The sequence below is a fragment of the Sus scrofa genome, chromosome 6 (assembly GCF_054392235.1).
Source record: "Sus scrofa isolate SSC_HxYL_T2T_F1_AM1 chromosome 6, Sscrofa_HxYL_maternal_Yorkshire_Landrace_v2.0, whole genome shotgun sequence".
NCBI lineage: Eukaryota > Metazoa > Chordata > Mammalia > Artiodactyla > Suidae > Sus > Sus scrofa.
Genome location: NC_139388.1, coordinates 158,818,651 through 158,841,993, shown reverse-complemented (window position 1 = coordinate 158,841,993; position 23,343 = coordinate 158,818,651). Strand labels below are relative to the sequence as shown.

Here is a 23,343-nt window from a genome sequence, read left to right as displayed (position 1 = left end):
CCCCAGGAACTCGTCAATGTGAGGGTACAGAAGGGAAGAGGCAAAGGCCAAAAATGGGTTGCTGGGTGGATGCAGGAGTGTCTTATTAGCTTCCAGGAGCTGGTGTTTAAGGGTGATGGTAAACTGGGACCTTATTCAAGTCCAAACTAATGACCATGCTGATACAAAGACAGCACCTAATAAGCTCTCACTACATACATATCTCATCACATATATCTTTACAACAATCCTACAAGGTCGATTTAGAGAACCCAAGTGACTTGCCCAAGATAGAATAGCTGGTAAATGACAGAGGTGGGATTCAACCTCACATATGTTTCCTTACAAACCTCATGCTCTGTATCATCACCAAAGCCCTCCTTTGTGTAATGTCCCCCAAAGCATAATAACATCTATTTGTTGGGTCCTCTTCTAGTTCAACTCTAAGAGTCTTACACACACACATACTCTATCCTTAAAACACGCCTGGGAGGACCACACACAGAGTTTCATTTACAGAGGAGGAAACTGAGCTCAGGGAGGTTAATCTACCCATGAAAGACACCCAGCCAGAAGAGGCAGGGGAAGGACCCCAGCGCAGATCTTTCTGAGCATGAAATGGTGTTCTGTCCACAAGACTGATGCCTTTCCCCAGTGGTCCAGACTGATGACAGGAAAAAGAGCAGGAGGGCAGGCAGTGGACGGTGTGGGGTCCCAGAGCAAGGACCCAGAAACAGATTGCCACCTACAATCTCTTTTAATCACTTTCAGTATCTGTACAGGACTCCCACCAGTTAGCAGTTCCTTCAGAGAAACATCCCACAGTGACATATCCCACAGGATGCGAATTGAGATAGAAAATGGTTGGTGGTTGGCGTCATCCTCTGTAGGACACTTATCCTGGTCATTGTGTTAACCTGACGATAATGCAACTCGGCATCTCACGTAGACGTCTTAGACTTCCTTGGATCCTCAGAATGGCGTTTTCCTATCTTTCTAGATGTTGCATTCTCCTTGCTAGACCACTTAATCCAACTGGGTCTGTGTCCCTGCCATGAACACCTCAGTGACCAGGAAATCAAATCCTACCTCCCAGCCCTGATGAAGTTACCTAGGAAAGGACCGACTCCTATACATTGAGCTGCTGCTACAGCCAGAAGTATTCCATCATCATCACAACCACACTGCTAGGTAACTCGCAGTCTACCCTTTTACAAATAAGAAAAACAAAAACCAACCAAACAAAAAAAACTAGTTTACAGAATCAAAGTAACTTATGCAAAATCATAAACCCTGAATTGGAGCCTTAAATCCCCTACGGACTCTCTATTAACATTTGACAAGCACTTTTACCTTAAAACACATCTGGGGTGATTTTCACTATCCCTCCAGTTGCCCCAATATTCTCTGGGAGGATCAAAGAATCGATGCATATTTCCAAGAGGGTCAGAAATCACTGACCATTCTCCCAGATAATTCAATTTGTTACTCCATTAAAAAAAAAAAAGAGGATGCAATAAATGTAATAATAATACTGCTGCTGGCCATGTCCTAGAGGGGAGGGACCCGCCAGGGTCTTTCCAATGAGCAGATAACATATTTAAATGCAGTCCATCAGTCAGTAATCTGCTGCTACCCCATCCTCGGAGAGCTGCTTTATTGAACGCTGTAATTGCCTGGATGCTGTTATTCATTTCTGTAGCTGTTGCTATTAATTAAATATTTTTGTTGAAAGCTCCCCGTGACATTTCTTGCCGCATTCTTGAATATCTGATAAGATATACAGCCAGTACACTGGTACCCGCTGCATTTGGCTGATAGTCTTGTCCTAGTTTCTAACCCTCAAAACGCTAAAGAAATGACACAGTTTTAGTGGAATGAGGACTTCTATTGTTACAGGATTTGGGGAGATAGGGGGAGTGCAAGATTCTTAGTGAAATAGATGCAAATGTCACGTTTTAGAGCTCATCATGCTGGTTCAAGCTGGAAATTGGACTAGTCTTTTATTCAGAGGCTTAGCCCATTCCTTAAGTCAAAGCAAGCTCAGCTGGACAGATTCCTGCAGCCCCAGCCCCAGTGGAAACAGGCATTTGATCATTAATTCAATAATATTTAACTGGTATCACTGGAAGTCCTACTATGCACCAGGTGCTGGGCTAGGTACTGAAGTTAAAGGCATGTAAATAATAAAAATAAAATTTAAAATCAAAGCAATCTCTGCCCTTAAAAAAAAATCACAGTCTGTTGGGGAATACAGGCAAGCCTGCTACTGGAGCAGGCATGTTTTAATTCCAGATGTGAATCAACAAAAGTAACAGCTGAGGCTACAGGGCCTTTGACTATTAAGGAAACACTGGCAGCAAAAGACATAGGACAAAGGGACTAAAGTGTTCAGAGGTCAAGGTGTGTGTATGTGGATGTGACAGGCTGGAGATTCCTCTGGTCATCCATTTATCTGGATAACATGTATGAGAACTTGTTTAAAGTTGAAGTATAATTGGTGCACAATGCTCTATAAGTTACAGGTGTATAATATGGTGATTCACAATTTCAAAGGATATAATCTTTTTTTTTTTTTTTTGGTCCTTTTAGGGTCACACCCTCAGCATATGGAAGTTCCCAGAGTAGGGGTCAAATCAGAGCTGTAGCCACTGGCCTACACCACAGCCACAGCAACACCAGATCCAAGCTGCATCTGCGCCACGACCTACACCACAGCTCATGGTGATGCTGGATCCTTAACCCACTGAGCGAGGCCAGGGATTGAACCTGTGTTCTCATGGATACTAGTCAGGTTTGTTAACTGCTGAGCCATGATGGGAACTCCTTAAAGGACATGTTCTACTGATAGCTATTATAAAGTGTTGGCTATATTCCCTGTGTTGTACAATATAACCTTCTAGCTTATATATATACCTAGTAGTTTGCACCTCTTGCTTCCACTACCGCTACATTGCCCCTCCCCCTTCCCACCACTAGTTTGTTCTACATCTATGAGAACTTTTTATTTTTTTCCTTGAAAGAGGAAGGAATCTGAGACCAGAGACTCAGGGGTGAGGCGGAGGACAGCCATGGGGGAGGATAGCATCTGTCCCCCATTTAATTACCAGCCTGGTTGGAGCCTGTATGGGCAGGAAAGGGATGGGCAGAAGCTGAAGCAGTTGTGTCCAATGGATACTGTGAGATGTGGGACATGGGCCAAGCTGCCGTGGAGCCTGGGTGCTCAGAGCACTGAGGGAGCCAGGGCTCCAGGCCTTGCTCCTTCACAGACACCCAGCTCGCTCCAGCAACTCTAGGACCAGCAGACTTGGGGTGTGGGAGGAAGAAATGCAGGGACACTGGACTTCTCCTAATGGGCATGACTTGGTGACAGCAGAAGGGGTCCCTCAGTGGGCTCTAGGCCTGGAGAGCAACAAGGCTGGGTTTGGACCAGACAGAAAGGGGGCAGATATGACAAGTGTAGCAGACAGACTGGTTTTATGAGAATAGGTGAGTGCCCCCCAGGTGCACCTGGAGATTCTCAGGGTGGGGCAACTTTAAAAGGGAATGGAATTGGGGGGAGGGGTTTTCAGCCTGAAAAATCTGAATGTACCTGTTAACAAGGTAAGGCAGCTTTGGGATGTTTGGGATGTTTAGTGATTTAAAAAGAGAGAGAGAGAGAACTTAGAAGAGGAAGGCAGGTGGATGAGACCCTTAGCCCAAGCAGAGTATTCTCCAGAACTACCGGAACCCAGCAGTGTGGTAGCATGGAAAGAACCCTGTGGGTCAGGGGATCTTGCTTTGCTGGTAACTGTCTGTGTGACGTGCAGCAAGTTACTGCCCCTCTCTGAGCTTCAGTTTCCTTTTATAAATGAGAGGCAAGATCATTGCAACAGCACTCTTCTGCTCCTCTGAGTCCATGATGTGAGATGAAGTACCTATAGGTGTTCAAGCTAGGAAATACAGGAAACCCCCCCCCCCCAATACCAGATGAGGGTTGCAGGTATAACTATAACAAGCAGAGAAAAGACCAAAAAGTTAAGTTTCCCATGGCAACCAGATTCATAGCTGCTGCACATTCTTAAAGGGACTGCTGATGACAGGCTGAAGAATAATCCCAAAGTCTACCTATTGTGTAGGAATTGTCAGGGACTCTTTTTTTGGGGTCGGGGGGTGGGAGCACAAAGGCAGGATTAGCCAACCATTTTAATGAGATTTTTAATCAATGCAAACGTTTTTTGGCAACACTTTCAATGAAGGTGCCCAAATAAAAAATGCATTTATATTTAATGAGGTGCTCTATTTATTATTTATGCAATAATAAATGCAGTTGGTTATTAATAAAATATTGCTCAGTCATTAATCCTCAATAAATACTGTTAGAGTAATTAGTATGAAAGTGACACAGAATACTTCATAATGAGAAGGTAATTTTCTCCACATTAATGGATTATTCAAACAAACCTTAACTTGCAGTTATCAAAATCAAGACCCTCTAGGGAAAGAGTCTAGGGAGTTGTAGTGTAACCTTGAAAATTTTGAAAGTTTAAAGACTTGAAAATGAGGCCAGTAGGTGTTCTCAAACTGTTATTAAGAGTCTTGGAAAAAACGTTCAGAAATCCAAGCAGACTGAGCACGTGGAGGATCTGGGATAGAATCTAGAATTTAACCATAACTAAGTAGCGTGACCTTGGCAAAGTCATTGAGTTTGTACACATCCTCCTTCATTCTTAGAAAAATGAGGATTAATGCTATCTCTCATTCAGAGTTGTAGTGAGAATAAAATGAGATTATGTATTTTTTAAAAACCTAAGGATGTTCCTAGCATGTAATAGATGTTTGATAAATGAGAGTTCAGGCTAAATCCCATAAATAACAAAGAGTATTCAATTAGTGTAGCAAAGGGAATTGTAAGTCCTGTTTCCTAAGGATCCCAACTTTCGGAAACTTAACTTTACCTGCTGGGTTGAAGTTCACGTTCCTCATCTTCATTCAAAATTATGATGATCACTTATGACTCCTTACATTGGTCCTTTCTGGTTGATCCAAACTGTTTTCATAGATGTCAAATCACCTTGACAACATCTTACTTCTGATAGTGACAAAATAGCATAGAAGAGTAGAAAACTGTACGTTTGAGAATTGATAAAAGTGTGTTCCCCTTCTAGCTCTGCCTAAACTTCAGTCATTCCTTCACTTTACTGGGCTTCAGTCTTATCACAGGTTGGGTAAAATAATTTCTATGAGTCTCTCAGTATTCAGCGTGTAAGTAATTTTGACTCTTTCTTTAATGGTGGGTTCTTAGAATTTTCTCTTCTTTACAGATTTGTTTTAAAGGCAAGCCACTCTAGACCCTGGAGAGTTCAAAGATTCACTGTTGGGGGAGGAGACTCCCCCAGAGATTAGCTAATGCAACTCAACTTTGAAAAATATTGCTGGGCTGGGGCTGAGGGTTGAAGAGAGCAGGGCTGGGGGCTGAGGGCAAGGGGATGTTGAGATTTCCCACCAGCAGAAACATCTGACCCTGAGAGCACTGACTGAATACCAAATCATGGTCATTTAGATCTCATTTAGTTCCCAGATAATGACCCCATTGCTGCCAATGGTCTCCAATTCAATTTGACAACTATAAGGGTATTCTGTGTGCCAGGCACCATACCAGGTAGGGGAATACAGGATTTTTTCCCTCTAGAACCTTGCAAATGAATAAATCACTGTATTAAGTACGATCAGCGCTAGAAGACAAACAGAGTATTTTTTCAAAACGCTCTGTTTTGTCTGTCTTCTGAAAAACAAAGGTAGGAGACTGAAAGCCCTTCAGAGATCCCCTTAGAAAGTTCTTGCCTATTTTGAGCTGCCTTTCTATGAATTCTTGGCACTTGTGGAAATGCTCTGTATACTGCCAGAGGCAGTATAGTATAAAAGCACATAGGTGTAGGATGGTGTAAGACCTAGAGCCCGTATAGGCTAGGGTCAGATCCTGATTCCACCACTTCCTAGCCTTGCATGTGACTTCGAACAACTTACTTAGCATCTGGTGTTTCAGTTTCCTCAGCTATAAATCTGGGATAATCATAGTACATTCCTTACTGAGAAGGAAGGTACTCATTTGAATTTGTGAATTTCCAATGACTTAATATATTTAAAGTACTCAGTGCCTGGAATATAACAAATGCTCAATAAATGGTAGCAAATACTATTATTAATACTTTGCCCATTTGCCCCAGTCTGCTGATTTTTTTCCTGTCTTTTTCTTTTTCTTTTTCTTTCTTTCTTTCTTTTTTTTTTTTTTTTTAATGGCTGCAGATGCAGCATATGGAAGTTCCCAGGCTAGGGGTCCAACTGGAGCCATACCAGATCCCAACTGCGTTGCCGGACTCTTTCACCCACTGAGCAAGGCCAGGGATTGAACCCGAATCCTCATGGATTCTTAACCTGCTGAGCCATAACAGGAACTCCCAGCATGCCACTCTGATTCTCCACAGGAAAAGCATTCAGACTGGATGCTGTAAATCTGATGCTCAATGGCATATTGGAAAGAGCTTGGGTTTGCAAGACAGTCTGCAAGACAGTCGTACAGGAGTTTGAACTTGCCACCTATTGGTTATGTACCTGATGGAAGTTTTCCAATCTGTATTTAACACCAATCCTCTCATCTACAAACAACAACAAACAAAGAAGGAGATGAGATCAGGGGACTAACATAACACCTACCGAGCAAGGTTGAAAACTGTTGGGTTAAACAGATTAAAAGAATTTTTTTTAATTTGGTTTTTGTTTCTCCTACAGGACTTACCATAACCAGCCTTGTATACACTCATGGATTTCCAGGAAGAGGACAGAACATTTAGGGTTTTCCCAACTCTTTTAAGCACAGAATTCCTTTTGATGGCATACCCGTTGAGATTTGCTGAAAACTGACATTCTCTATAAAACTCTTTGGAAACAGTTCAATTTAAATTCTTCCTGTTTCACAGATGAGGAAACTGTGGTTGGAGGAGGAGGGTATTACCCTGCTGGGGCTACCATAACAAAATTCCACAGACTGGGTGGTTTAAAGAATAGAAATGTAATTTCTCACAGTGCTGCAGGCTCGAGTCCCAGATCAAGGCACTAGTGGATTCCATTTCTGGTGAGGGCCCCCTTTCTGGTTTGTCAATGGCCACCTTCTTACCGGATCCTCGCCTGGCCTTCTTTCTAGGCATGCGAGGAAAGGGACCTCTCTCCATCTCTCTCCCGCTCCCTCTATGGGTCTGTTTGTTCTCCTCCCTCTCTCTTCCTCATTTTATAAGGCCACCAGTACTGTCAGGTTATGGTCCTTACCTTTAAGATTAGGACCTCATTTAACCCCAAGTTGTAAGGACCCCAACTCCAAATATAGTCACACTTTGTGCTGGTCTTCAACATGTACATTTAGGGGTGGGACACATTCAGGAAGGGAAAGTGACTTCTTCACTAAGGTTGCGCAAACTGAGACCAGAATCCAGAACTGGTATGCAACCTGATGTTGCTTCAGTGACACTTTCTGACTGATGATTGACAGACTGACTGATTGAGATCTGTTCTCTGTTCATTCATTTACTCTTTCAGCACAGAGTGCTTATCCTGTGCATTTCATTGTGCGAGGCTAGGCTCCAGGACTATAGAGACAAAAACAGACCCACTGCTCTCAAAAAGGGACTTAAGATTCTACCTAGAGAAACAGGCATGAGAACAGAGTCTTGAGGCACTGGGCTCACAGCATCTGGAACAGCAAGGTGCTTTTCTGCCTGCACTTGCCAGCCCTTGTGGCAGCGGGCTGAGAACAGGAGGCAGTCATGTGGAACAGAAGTGCAATCCTGATACAGCATTTGCTAGCTGGATGGCACCAAGCAAATTACTTGACCTCTCTGAGCTCCAGTTTCTGAATGTGATACATAAAGTTAAAACTTTCTAGAGTAGTTTGAGGAATAAATGTATACGTGTATATAATGTGACACACTGCACATAGTAGAAACAAGAAATGTTGACTTTCTTTCGGCTAGAGAGAGGAAATTCAAGGGATTTTAGGCAGCAATATCCACAGATACCTCTTGGACATTAGTAACAGAGCTAATGCTCAGACTTAATAAGGATGCGTGTGGGTACATCAATTTTAGATTCCCAGGATCTAAGGTGCAATGCTGGCTTCTATCATTTAATCTTCCGTCACTGCAGGGGAGTGAGCCCACTGAGAGAGATTTATTAATAAGTACATGTACTTTGTTGCTAAAATGCCATTTAACCTCTTTTTTAAAAAAATGGTTAAACATTTGTGTGCTGCTATGAATGTATCCATATACAGTTTTAATCTTCACAGCTCCTATTAAAGACCAACCCTCCTTTAAGAAGACTTTCTTTACAAGTTACCATTTATTTATCACTTAGCATGGACCAGGATCTTGTGCTAGGTTATTATTTTTCTACATTATTTCTCTTAATCCATAGAACAAGCCAGAGAGGGAAGCCATATTAAGTCTATATTTTGGTGAAGAGACTGACGATCAGCTAGGTGAGAGGCAGGACAGTGGTTCTCGGAGTACAATCCTGGACCACCCTGGGCACATGTTAGAAATGCACATTCTCAGGTCACAGTCCAGATCTACTGCACCAAAGCTCCAGCCTTGGCTCCTAGCACCCTGTGTTTTAACAAGCCCTGCAAATGACTGTGTTGCCTTTGAAAGTCTGGTGGACTTGCTTCTGATCAATCAGGGACTTGGGGGTGGGGTGTGGGATTGGAGCTTGAATATACCTGACTACAACACAGGTTCTTTCTCAACTAGGAATGATTTCGTGCCCCACCCTCAACCCAGGCAGACGCTTGGTGATGCCTAGAGACATTTTTGGTTGTCACAACTAGAGGACGGGGTGCTACTGGCAGCTAAGGACAGAGGCCATGGATGCTGCTAAAATCCTTCAGTACACAGGACAGCCCTTACAACAAAGAGTTAACCAGCACAAAATGTCAGCAGTGATGAGGCTGAGAAATGCTACTCTACAAATTAATGCTGCCTTATGAAAAGAAACTTAATAGGGGAAAAGTGAGGAAGAGAAGAGAGCGAGAAACAAGGAGAGACAAAGAAAGGAGAAAGGAAGGAAGAAAGAAAGATCTTGAGAGGAAGGGAGGGAGGGAGAGGAAGGAAGAAGAGAGGGGGAAGGGGAGGAAAAAAGAAGGAAGGAAGAAGGAGAGAAGGAAGGAGGAGGGAGGGAGGAAGAAAGGAAGGAGTGTGGGGGAGAGAAGCAGTAAGAGAGGAAGGGAAGAAGGAAGGGGGCTAAATGACAGATTTGGAGAGGGCCTGTTCTGCCCTTGGATATCAGGGAGCTGATGATCAAAATGGCCATTGTGATATCACTGCGCTGGAGCCTGCGAGCTACGCAGAATGGAAACTAAATAAGTCTTCAGTATATCATACTTAGTGGAACTTTTGGACGTGAAATGTACTTACAAAATAATGTGACATTTCAAAAGCATGTTGTCCTCTGATAAGCCAGGGTCTGGAACCAGAAAGAAAATATCTCTATGGACAATTACCGGACTGTAACAGCCGATGAATGTGATTTGTGACTTGCAGCTGCTATATTTATTTCAACATATTAGCATCAAGACATTTGTCACCTTACCAAAAGCCTTTAATATTTTCTCTCGCAGCTCGGGCTCCCGTTGGCGGTCTTTCTCTCCCCTCTCGGCCTGCTCCATCTCACACCCTCAGTCTCTCTCTCCCGGCTAGATGTTTCTGGCTCTCCTATTCACTGCCTTTCCGTCTTCCTTCTCCCTCTCTTCCCCCGCAGACTTTAGTCCTTTTTCTCCCCACTTCCTGTCTCTTTCTCTCCCATCTTCCCTCTTTCTCAATTTTTCCCATCAGTGCCTCTGAACTCTCTCTCTTCTTCACCCATTTCTCAATCTTTCTACTGTATTTTTCTTCAGCTTTTTTAAAGCATTCTTATTTCTTACCTTCTCTTGATCCCTCCTTCTCTTTCCCTTTCCTCTTTGTTCCTTAATTTCTCTCCCTTTCCTCTCCTAGAACCCTCAATGGGTCCAGAATAATGACCCCAAGATGAGATCAAGTCCTCATCTCTGGAACCTGTAAGTGTCAGCTTATAAGGAAAAGGGTCTTTGAGGTGTGATTAAGTCAAGGACTTGGAGACGGGAAGATTATCCTGGTGGGCCCTAGATGTAGTCATTGTGTCCTTAGAAGAGGGAGACAGAGAGAGATGGACACACATCCAAGAAGGGGATGGGAAGATGGAGGCAGAGATTGAAATGATGGGGCTGCAAGCCCAAGAGTGCTGGAAACCCCCAAAAGCTACAAGACGCAATGCAAGGAATAGATTCTCCTCTACAATCTCTAGAAGGAGTGCAGCCCTGCTGACACCTTGATTTCTACCTAATGATACTAATTTCACACTTCTGGCCTCCAGAACTGTAAGAGAATAAACTATTGTTGTTTTCAGCCACTGAGTTTGTGGTTATTTGTTGCAGTGGGCAGAGGAAATCAATATGCTGACTTTGTGCCTTAAGTCATCCAAAACATTAAGGTCTGAGTTCAGGGCTTATATCTTATTTTGTATTAGTCTCTGACCCCCTCCTTAGCTGATGAATTGACAGGGCCTTGCGTTATGCTCTTAGAAGACTTGTTCTTTTAAACTCACACCTTGCATCTTTTGGTATCTGTAGGTTATGAATTAATTCTATAGTTCTTAAATATAGTAAATTTCTAAACCTACCTATTTTCCGCCACTTGATACACATGCATCATCCTGAAATCCACATTCTTTTCTTCCCTGGTCTGTATCATAAGCTAGATAATGTAGAAACAGCATAAACTCTGAGTCTGACAGAGCTGGCTTATGGCTGATCATCGGCGAGTTCTGCACAGTTACTACACCTCTCTGAGCCTCTGAATCATTATCTATAAAGCGAGGATAACAGCCTTTTTAGGTACCTGAGGCAAGAAATCAGCAGAAAGAATGCAAGACCTATTATACAGGGGGTCACACACATCTTAAATAAACTAGTATCTTTATAGCAACTGAATACAGCATACGGAGAACATTAGAGAATATATATATATATATATATATACATATATATATATATAAAACAAATACAATACACACACATATATATACATAAAACAAACAAACAAATACACACACATACATAACAAACGAACGAATACACAAAAAATAAGAGAGTTTGGACCCCGAAGGACCTGGATTTGAATCCTAGCTCAACCACTTACTAGCTCTCTAAATTTGGACTACTTATCCTTTGACTCCCTCTCCTTATCTATAAAATGGGGACAGGAGTTCCTATTGTGGCTCAGTGGATTAAGGGCCCAACGTAGTCTCAGTGAAGATGTGGGTTTGATCCCTGTCCTGGCTCAGTGTATTAAGGACCTGGTATTGCTACAAACAGTGATATAGGTCACAGATGTAGCTCAGATCTGGTGTTGCCATGGCTGTGGCATAGGCTGCAGCTCCAGCTCCAGTTTGACCCCTAGCCTAGGAACTTCCATATGCTGTGAGTGTGGCAGTAAAAAGAAAAAAAAAAGTAAAGAAAAAATGGGGGTGATACCATCTAGTATATTGTTGGTTTATTGTTGGAAGGATTAATTAAGAGGCATGGAAGGGCTCCTGACAGTGGCATATAGTATGTATTATGCTTATGAGTATTATGAACAACCCTCATCATATTTGTATTCATTTTATTATCTGTCTCTTCCTGGAAAAATCATTGAAATTCTTGCAACTCAGACACCCCAACTGTGATACAGGGAGACCTGACTCTTTGTCACTGGGTAACTTTAAGGGTTTGACAAAGTCACATATGTGAGAGTGGCTGCCATCGTGGCCACAGCACAGTAGGCGTCGCATAATTCTTTTCTTTTCCCACTGTCCAGTCTATTGTGCTCCTCTCTGCTTCACTGACAGAAGAATCCTAATTTTAATGGTTTCTCTTTCCTGACATGTTTTAGAGCGCTGGCCCTCAATTTTATGGAAATCCACTTGACATTCTTCAAAATGTGCATCGTGGACAGGAGAGACTTTATTTTACCAGACAATTCTTCATTTAGCCCAAGTGCTCCGGGATTTTTTTTTTTAAAACCTGCAATTCTTTGCTTTCTTCTCAAAGAGGATTCAAATGAGGAAGCTGTCATTAACCTGACTTGTTAGGGCCCCTTTGATTCCATCAATCACACCTATGAGGGTCAGGCCTGCCCTGCTCTTTGTGTGTCGGCCTCAGCATTCCATCTGCTTCTCCCGCACCCTGGGTCCATGTCAGTGCCTTCAACTTAGATTGAAATTCTACTGGGTCATTGCTTTCTGACTGGCATCTGTGGATGCTTCCCATGCAGGGTGGCCACAGGGGAAATGTTGCCGGTCATCACTGTCAGATGACTGCTCGGAGCACCTGTTGGCCTCGAAGTTTACAAACAGGAAGCAGAAACTGACACCACCCTTTTTCACAGTCCCTGTCCAGTTGGTTTTTCTCTGCCAGCTTCTAAGTCCAGAATCCATCTCTCTTTTATGCCAGCCTGTGCCTTCCCTGGCCACCCCCAGCACAAGACTGAAAGATGGAAGGTAGGGGTCAAAAGACCAGAGAACTAAATTAGCATATGTAATTCACCCAAGACCTAGTGCTAGGCCATCTGGAACTCTGCTTTTGAGATGGAGATAACACACTCCTGCAAAAGCAGAGAGGCTAGAAAAGGAATCAGAACTTAGGAGCTGGGAGAAACAGGTAGGGAGACCAGGAGCAGCACTTCACCTTGTAGAGCAATTCAAAGTTTTCTGAAAGGCTCTCTCTCTTATACCCAAACAGCCATTCTCCCCAGTCACCCCAGAAACATCAGTAGTAAATGCATTTTTTTCTTCGTATATTTTATGTATATATGTGTTTATGCATGCATATTATACAAATATATATACACTGTCCAGTTGTAGAAATTGAGGCTAAGTGCCCTGGCCGAGGTCACACAGCTGGTTGGTGGCAGACCCTGGAGTTTCTGTAGGGAGCATCTTATTAATAAGGATTGAGGGTCTTTTATTTATTTATTTATTTATTTATTTATTTATTTATTTTTAGCGCCACATCTTCTGTGGCACATGGAAGTTTCCAGGCTAGGGGTCTAAATGGAGCTGCAGCTGCTGGTCTATACCACAGTCATAGCAAAGTGGGATCTGAGCTGCATCTGTAACCTACACTGCAGCTCATGGCGATGCCAGAGCCTTAAGCCACTGAGTGAGGCCAGGGATTGAACCTGCATCCTCATGGACACTATGTCAGGTTCTTAACCCACTGAGCCACAGTGGGAACTCCAAGGTTGAGGGTCTTTGAAGCAAGCACAGAGAAGAAAACAACTGAGATGCAGTCAGAGTGAACCCAATGCTTCCACTGGTTGGGACAATGCTCAGGGAAGAGGCAGTGGAATAGAGGGAGCCAGGCTGCTGGAAAAAAACCTGTTTTTTCCATAACCAGCTATGCAAGCTACTCAACCTCTCTCTAACTCAATGTTCTTATCTGCATAATGGGGGCGATAATAATAGTAATAATAATAATGATAAGACTACCTTCATAGAGTTGTTAGGATGATTAAGTCAAATAATGAAGTTTCAGTTCTTAGGACAGTACCTACAGCAAGTCAACTCTTTGGTTGCCAAGCTGATTTTTATAAACAGTTTCATTTAGGACTAGTGTGCACTCCTACAGGCTTTATAAGACCTACTCTTGGGGCACAGGCATGGCAGCTTTGGGGTGCTCTAAGGAATAGGCACCCACTCCCCATGGGGCCAACTGGTCAAAGCCAGCACTCACTAGGGGTTTTCTTTAGTTGGTGCTGCAGTTCTGGCCATCGGACCAAGTAGCAAGGCTGAGGCTGTGGCTCTGAAACCAGAGTGCGCATCAGATTTCTGCGCCCCGCTCCCAAAGTTCCTGGTCCAGCAGGTAGGTGGCAGGGCCTGAGAACCTGCATTTTAACAGGGGACCTGCCAAGGTCCCAAACCATCTATGGAACTGGGGAGCAAAGAAAACCCTGGGAGACCTGTCTCTGCCACCCCCCAGCCAGATGTCACCAAGCCTCTGAGCCTCAGTTTCACCATCTATAAAAGAGTGGAAGGTTCCTGACACAACTGTTGTGAGATTCCAATGAGATTACCTCTGGTGCCTGGAGCTTAGTGAGCATTTCACACATATTCACGCAGACTGTTCTTTCATTACCATTTCACAGGAGCCTTGGGAGGAGGGCAGAGGCAGCCAGGGTCTGCTGCAGAGAGGTGCTCAAAAAACATCTTTTCAAAACATGCTACATGCATTTCAAACCGAAAGCCGGTCTCCCAAGGAGTGGAAAAGAAACACATTCACATTGACTCCCCCCAGCCCCCACCCCAGCCTTTTTCTCTTCTAACAGTTACACTTCCTCTCACTGGCAATAACATTTCTATCAGCCTCCTCAGCCTCCAACAAGCCATTGGCTACAAGGAATCCCCATTTTCCAGATGAGGAAACAGATTTTGGTCAGACTGAACAGAACTTCAGCATCCCCAAATGCATGCCCATGTTTTTGTTTATAACTTTATCACTGTCGGAGATCCCATCGTGGCACAGTGGAAACAAATCCGACTAGGAGCTATGAGGTTGAGGGTTCAATCCCTGGCCTCACTCAGCGGGTCAAGGATCCGGCATTACCGTGAGCTGTGGTGTAGGTCACAGATGAGGCTCGGATCTGGCATTGCTGTGGTGGTGATGTAAGCTCTGAATAGACCCCTAGCCTTGGAACCTCCATATGCTGCTGGTGCAGCCCTAAAAAGACAAAAAGGAAACAAAATTTATCACTAAGTTACAGATGATAGCATTTACCCATTTCAATGGTGCAATTCAATGATTTCTAGTCCACTTGCCCAATTGTGGAGCCATCACCATAGATCAGTTTTAGACTATTTGCATCACCTCGGTGAGATCCCTGGTGCCCTTGCCCTTTTACTCTGGTAAGGCTGGGACAAGGGTGGGAAGGGTTGGGGACAGGGGCTGGCTTGATAGGCAGAGCAGAAATCTGTATTTTTCCAAATCCCCCGGTCAGAGGTGGAAACTCGGGCCCAGGGCCGGTGACCGGCAGCGGGGCCGGGGTGGGTGGAGTGGAAAGTTGTCATTCAAAGCACTGGGGGCCCAGCTCTCCACAGGGCCAAGCACTCTTGAAGTGTGTGGCCAGAGGACATTGTGATTCTGCTACAACTGCGACTTCAGGGGAGACTGCTTTGAAGAGCAAACAGCAAACATACCTCCTCCTGGGGATTCTTGCTCGGATACCCAGACAGCCAGTGGTGGCCAGGAGGGGCTCTGTGTGCCCAGCCTTGGTAAAAAAGAAAAATAAAATAAAATAAAATAAAATAAAATAAAATAAAATAAAATAAAATCCATGTCTCAAGATCCAAGCCTCAATAAGAAAACTGAGGAAGACGTAAAAAACAGACTCCTTTTGATCCTTCAGGTCACAGGAGTTCAGCTGTATGCCTTTGGTTCTAGTGGTTGATGAATTGTAATAATAATAATAGATACCATTGTTGAGAAATTAATTAAACTAATTAATAGCAAGACATCGAGCTAAGAAATCTATTGCCCTGTGTGTTTTGAAATCATTTAATACTCACAACAGTTCTCTGAGGGAGGATCACTTATTATTCCTATTTTTTTCCGTGAGAAAACTAAGATTCAGAGAGGTTGAGAGATTTGCCCAGGTACACACAGTAAGAAGGTGACCAAGTCAGAATTCAAAACCAAATCTGGTTCCAAAGCCTGTGTTCTCTCCACATAATATGGCAGTGGCAAAACGGTGACCGAGAGCTGGGGACCAGCGCACTGGCGTTTTTTTAGAATGTGTCCCATCCACCTTCTCCCTTAATTCCTGGGAGAGGCTGCGTTTTCTTCTGCATACCACTGACTCCCCAGCACTTGGTGCAGTGTCCAGCACCCAGAGGTAGGTGCCATAGGAACTGATCAATTTGACATGGTTGAGCCTCCATCACGAGAAGTTAAAAGACATCAAAATATCCTGGCTTTGTCACTCAGAGGTCGTGTGAGTGAGTGGCAGGTTACTTCTCTGTGCCTCAGTTTCTGCAGATGTAAAGTAAAAATAAAGGTAATAGAATCCTCTGCTTCAGAAGCTGGTTGTGAGGCTGAAACAAGCTTAGTGTCTGTGTCACAAAGTCAGCAATCACTGGGGAGCTGCTCACTCTTAGGAGTATTATGAATATCCCCATTCCAGCGATGTCAGCTCAAAAAGGTGAACCATCTTAGCACAGGGTCAAAAGGAGAAAGTGGCCGAGGCAGGACATGGGTTCCTGTCTCTGGACTCCCAGGGACTCCAAGGCTTTCGCTTTTTTTTGCTTTTTAGGGCCGCACCTACAGCATATGGAAGTTCCCAGGCTAGGGGTCGAATTGGAGCTGTAGCTGCCAGCCTATACCATAGCCACAGCAACACAGGATCAGCGTTGTGTCTGCAACCTGTACTGCAGCTCACGGCAATGCCAGATCCTTAACCCACTGATGGAACCAGCATCCTCATGGATACTAGTCGGATTCATTACCACTGAGCCACAAGGGGAACTCCGCAAGGCTTTTACTTGACCTTACAAAGCTCGAGAAATGTTTGCAGACCGACAGGCATGCTGAGATGCTTACTCAGAGCCGGAAGGGATGTGCCGGTACAAACCATGTCCTGGGGTGTCTGCGACCCTGCAGGAGCAAAGGGCTGCTCAGTGGGTCCTGACCTACCCTTGGAACCCCAAACCTCCAGAAAGGATGCTCTCCCTGACAAGTCCCTCTCAAAAGCACCTCTTCTCTGCCCCCTCTCCCACAGGAATGTTCTTGTGAAGGTGAAACACGTGAATTCTGAAAGGGAACAGTGAATAGTTGCTCTTGTACATTGTTATGCAAATGCTACACAAATTGGAGTCTTAAATCTGGCCCTAATGATGCCACCCGGCTTTGTCTTCCAGCTTCCCTGACACCCATTCTGAGATGCACAGTACAGATGTTAGTTTATTATGTACGCCAATAACTCATACTCTACATCTCAGAGAGGTGGGCTGTTGGCAGCCACCATCGCAGCCCTGATAGCAATGGAATGCGCCCCCATGAAAGATGTGATTTAAGCTCTTTGCAGCCCACAATTCAAGCGCTTTCTTTTATTAGGGCCCAAGCGGCAGCTAATCCTGTGAGGGAATGACGGCAAATCCAGAAACATCGCAGATCCCATAAAGAGGCTGATTAAAAGCTTATTTGAAATTTGGAAAAAATAATAATTTTTAAAAAATGATAACATTACAAAAAAATCTCAAGATGCGCAAAGAAAACCAATTTAGTTCCAGCCAATCCTTCATCCACAGAAGGATTAGACGGAAGGTTCTGCTTTATTCTAAATGTGGAGACGGCTTTGCAGCCAAAACATATAATGTGTCCTGCTAATTATTCTTTCAAGCTTCAACATGTACTTTATTAATCTTTTTCCCACTTTAACAGCCACAGATGTAGACTTGATTTGGTGCGTAAGCAACAGAACTTGTTTTAAGTTCAGCATGTCGGCTGCATCTTTGGTGTTTGCCGATCAAGGACGGATGTCATTGGCAGGACTCAGAAATGGAAGTCACGTCAATCATGTCTAGCATCACCTTTCCAGGAGATAACCTGTCTTTAACATCTCCTAGCCGAGGTACTCGAGACAGAACGTGTGGAGTCTTCGGAGAGTTGCTCAAAGAAAAAGATGCAGCTGAAGGAGGGATAAAATCAGTGATGATACATGACACTCTCTCCAACCTAAGGATCTGGGAGACGTTCATTCCAAAAGAAAAATAGACAATACAATAAAATAGCAATTACGTGGAAACTAAATAAAGTCCAGATTTATGTGTCTGTTTTGTGGGCCATACTCTAGGTCACTCTTTCATGTATCTGCCTATCTATTTATGCATTTAAAATTGAATAAATTATATTCCTTTATAATTATAATACCTGCCTGTTATTATAATACCTATAATTCCTACTATGTGTCAAGCACTATGTATGGGACTTAGGGAAACAATACACACGTACCCTATTCTTTAGGAGAGGGAAGAAGAAGAACCACTATTATTGACTGGTTACTATCATCAAACTGAGACAGGAAGGAAGGGGACAAGGCACAACCATTAAAAACATGGAAGATAGTATGAGAAAAAGAATGTATATATATATATATATATATATGACTGTGTCACTATGCTGTACAGCAGAAATTGACACAATACTGTAAGTCAACTGTACTCTAATAAAAATTTTTAAAAATTAAAAAAATAAAACAATGATAGCTGTTGAGAAGAAAAAAAAATGGGATATGACAAAATCTAGTAGAACCAACAAGTCCAAAATGGCAGAAGATTCAACCCCTAGTGGACCTTGAACCTCATTATACACTCAACGTAATGCAGCAGCTTGCTAAGTGACATGACCACAGGTGCCATGATAGTTCTGAGATGACCACAAAAGGCAAAAAAGTGGGTGGCAGCCCGATTTCTGGAAATCCTTGCCCCTCCCCCCAAAAAGGCAGAATATTCTTCCTGCTCATCATAGTATGAAATTACCCAGTCCATAAAACGAACCACCTCCACAGCCTGGGGTCACCCCTTGGCTTCTAAGACAGAGAGCATTCTGCCTGTGCAATGTACATCTCTCTAAATCAACTCACTCTCCCTTTACTATGGCTCGCTCTTGACTTCTTTCCTGGGTGAAACCAAGGAACCTCACTTGGCAGCCTGTCCCAGGGACTTGCCTGAGACCTGGGGAGGAGACCATTCTCTCACTCTCTCCCTTCTGTAACAAAACACTGTGCAGAGAGCTCTCAGTCACCCGCACACCCTGAGAGGTAGAGATAATATCTCCATGTGCAGTTAAAAAAAAAACAAAACAAAACTGAAGCCCAAGAACACGCCAGTAGGATATAGTGGAATGAGATTCAAATCCAGAACTGCCATGATTCTAATTCAGGGTCCTTTCAAATCCCAAATTCTTAGGATTTATGGATCCTGTGACAAATAACTATAATGCAAAGTGAAAGTGAAAATTGCTTAGAAAACAACTGGATGAAGCATTTGGAAACTCAGCAGAAAGAATATGACCAATTTATGGAGATGAGGATTCAGGAAGGATAATTAGAGGGGGAAGCCATTGGCCTGGGTCTCAAAAGGGTTAAGCATGTAGTGATTGACATTCAAAAGGACATTTATAGGACAGGAAACAGCCTGAGGAAAAACATGGAGGCTGGAAAGCATGGATTACAGCCAGGGAAATCTAAGTAGTTCACAATGTGAATAAAGACAGATGATAAAAAATGTGGGTAGAAATGAAGTAAGAGATCAGACTACAGAACTTCTGATGTCATAAAAAAAAGCATTTTTCAGGAGTTCCCGTCGTGGCGCAGTGGTTAACGAATCCGACTAGGAACCATGAGGTTGCGGGTTCGGTCCCTGCCCTTGCTCAGTGGGTTAACGATCCGGCGTTGCCGTGAGCTGTGGTGTAGGTTGCAGACGCGGCTCGGATCCCGCATTGCTGTGGCTCTGGCGTAGGCCGGTGGCTACAGCTCCGATTCAACCCCTAGCCTGGGAACCTCCATATGCCGAGGGAGCGGCCCAAGAAATAGCAACAACAACAAAGACAAAAAAAAAACCAAAAAAAAACCATTTTTCATTTCAAGAAAGTCAAAGAAAATTAGTTCCATCTTCTACTTTGTAGTGAACTTAGAGAAAGGCTTAGTTTTATACTAATCTGAGACACATTAATGCAGCTCAAAACAAATCTCCTTGTTGAATATATTCGAGTCGCAGCAGGCATCCAGGATCAGAAAACTTGTGTTCAAGTTCTTTTTTTTTTTTTTTTTGTCTTTTTGCCTTTTCTGGGGCCGCTTTTGCGGCATATGGAGGTTCCCAGGCTAGGGGTCTAATCGGAGCTGAAGCCGCTGGCCTACGCCAGAGCCACAGCAACGCGGGATCCGAGCCGCGTCTGCAACCTACACCACTGCTCATGGCAACGCTGGATCCTTAACCCACTGAGCAAGGTCAGGGACCTAACTCGCAACCTCATGGTTCCTAGTCAGATTGTTAACCACTGAGCCATGATGGGAACTCCTCAAGTTTCGAATCTTGAGTTCATCAACTGAATAACCCTGAGTGCGTCACCTTATTTCATTGCAGCCATGCAGCAGTGCGTGATGATTTACCTTCTTCTGGAAGACTCACAACCATAAGGGTTGGCCAGGCTAAACATCATACGCCCATCACATAGTAGGACCATGAACAGGAATATTTAAATAATACCCATTATGTATGCATTTATCCACAGGTATTCTAGAAACGATGTGTACATACCTACAAACACGAGCTAAGCCCACCAGCGTACGCAAAGATTCTCTCATGTCAACCCCAGAACAACTCAGGTAGCATTATCCCACTTTCCAGGTGAAGAAACTGAGATCCCAAGAATTTGATAACTAAGTCCAGGATCATAACTACAGGAAGTGGAAAAATACAGTTATCCTAGAATTAGCATTATTCCCAATACATTACCATTGCCTCATTAACCATAGCAATGTACCTTGCTGGTGATTCTCAATCCATGGGCTGTGGAACCCTCAGAAGTGTCCAACCCAAATCATTTGGCTGTAAACCTGGAACTAATACAACCTTGTAAACTAACACAACAAAGTAAACTAAACTTCCATTTTAAAAAGTGTCCTACTAAATAATGTCCCAAGTTCATTTCTGTCACATACCAAATACTGTCAGAGGACTGCTGAAATATCAACATTGTTTAGGGTGTCACATATCATCACTGTGTGACACCCATTTTCTAGGACACAGGATTGTTTAATAGGCTATAGGTTGTTGTAAGAGGATAAATTGAGACAGTACACGTGAAGATCTTTGGGTAATAGAAAGTATTGTAAGAAAAAGGCTCTGTTCCCCTTTCAGAGGAAAAGTTTAAGCTAATTGAATATTTAGCTAATTGTTCTCTGCTTCCTACTACTATGATATAAACTCCCCGACAGCTGAGAGCGTGTTCCACTTGCCTTTGACATCGTCATAGCACCCAGAAGAGCACATGATATTTTCAAGATACTCAGTTCAGTGAATTAAATTATAACCCATAGTGTTTAAGAATGATGATGATTGCCAGAATTCGTTGAGGACTTACTATGTGCCAGGCATTACATTCAATGTTTGGTATTTACTCTTGTGATGTCTGTAACAAGCCTTGGAGGTAGCTACTATCATTTCCCCCAATTTCCCAGATAAGGTAACAGACAGGTGATGTGCATCACTCATCAGTGGCAGAACTGGGATTCTCGCTTTGGCAGTCTGGCACGTGTCCCCAGCATGACACTCTGTTAACAGCTCTGCTCCAGAAAGTGCGAACCACCCTGAATCGTTCATAAGCTCCATTGCCTCCGTTCCCTCATCTAAACCTCCAAATAACCTGATCACGTAGGCAGGATTATTCCCACTTTAGAGATGAAAGCACCAAGGCTCCGGGTCACATACTTGGTTAGACGGCAACTGTGTTCTTTTATTACAGAAAGAAGCCTTATGTTTTGCCTTCGCTCAGGAAAAAAATACACATATCTGAAAAATTCCAGGAAGTCTCAGAGCAATTACAGAGTCTCTTGCTACAAACACAACAGAACTTTCTTCAAAGTGCCACGCATGCTTGGAAGAGCACACACATAAAAGCGTAATTTGAACACTTGTCGGTTTTACCCCCTTGTTGCAAGAGAAGAATGTTTATGCACCAAAAAAAAAAAAAAAAAAAAAAAAAAAAAAAAAATCCAGCCACATTTCCCAGTTTAATTAGTTTTGTCAAGTGCCTGCAATGTGATTTCCATGTTAATTTCCCCATATCCCATTTCAGTTTCTTTATATTCCACTTCAATTATTTGCTTAAAAATTGAGAGAGGCACAATGACTGTGTTCAAATTTCACTCAACTCAACTCACATTAACTGATGTTCCATCCTGCTCGGGTCCCGCAGAGTCCTGGGCAACACAGCCCACATGCTGCCACGGCCCCGCTGGCCTCAAACACAGGTATCCCTCAGATTCTGTGCACTCCCCCACCGTACACCCAGCCTCAGAAGGGGACACCTCAAAATCTTCCTCAGCAGAGCTTTTCCAACAACCACCTAACTGACTGAAGCTGACATGGGAAAATACAAATTATTTGCTATTCTAATGTTCAACATTTTCTTGCAAAGTTCCTTCTCCTTTACCTCTCACAAAGTAATGGAGTTCCCTGGCGGCCTGGTGATTAAGGATCCAGCTTTGTCACTGCTGTGACTCGGTTCACCACTGTGCCACGGGTCACTGCTGTGCCACAGGTTTGATTCCTGGCCCAGGAACTTCTGCATGCCGTGGGCATAGCCAAAAAAACCAAAACCAAAACAAAACAAAACAAAACAAAAAAATCTTACAAAGTAATGATATCTCCAGTTTTACACACAAGGTAGCTGGTTAATAGACGTGAAGAGTCCCACCCAAATGCTAGCTATCACACCAATGAGCAGTCTCCCTGGCCTCTGACATTTAGTGTAAACCTCACCAGGCCTTCATATTCTGATCGCTTATGGGCTTGGCCCAGCCTGAGTCTGCTTTCCTAGCCTCTGAAGGGGAATGCAAAAGAGAGTAAAGAAAAATGATTTCTATCAGATTAGACTAATCCTGGGTGGTAAGTATTCTCATATTAGCCTGTGGAGCAACCTTTAGCCTGTATTTTATAAATGAAAATGTCAGATCTGGAAGGAGTCCAAGTGATTAGCTAGTCCAAACTCTTCATTTTAAATCAGGGCCCAGGATCACCTCATTTAATCTTTACAACATTAGTCTTTGAGGGAGCCTTTATTGTCCTCATTTTACCAGGAAATTGAGGCACAGAGAGGTTAAGTGATTTGCCTAAAGTCACACAGGTATTTTAGTGACATTCAAGATGCAAACTCAGCTCTTGCTACCTTATAAGCCCAGATAATTACTGAATTTTTTTCCTAATATTCTCTTTTCCCTTTAGAGCATAAATATGTAAGGTAATCAACCAAAAAGAACTGATTTCTTATTTCACCTCCTTTCTCTTGTACCTCTTCCTAAAAATGTGTCATTGAGCACACACCTGCATTTTTAACAAATATAAGACTGCGTGTTTACATACTTAATGAATGCTCTCTGAGCCGTGCACAGGGACTGTGGGATACAGAAGTGAGCCACAGTTTCTGGCTCCAGGGAGGTTACAGTCTGGTGTGAAGAGGTCTGACCAATCCGAAGACAATTAAAATATGATGTGGTTCATGGAGTTTTC

At 43.3% G+C, this 23,343-nt stretch overlaps 1 protein-coding gene across 20 annotated transcripts in view; it reads right to left on the bottom strand.

The window, feature by feature from the left end:
• Positions 1-23,343, bottom strand: part of DAB1 (DAB adaptor protein 1) — a 1,225,890-nt gene that overhangs the window by 965,901 nt on the left and 236,646 nt on the right. For 9 of the 20 annotated variants that reach the window (XM_021093137.2, XM_084957877.1, XM_084957886.1 and 6 more), the window contains exon 2: positions 15,256-15,326. The exons of the other annotated variants lie outside the window; for them this stretch is intronic. The gene's annotated coding sequence lies outside the window, so the exon portion shown is untranslated. The remainder of the gene's footprint in view (positions 1-15,255; positions 15,327-23,343) is intronic. 20 annotated transcript variants of the gene reach the window in all.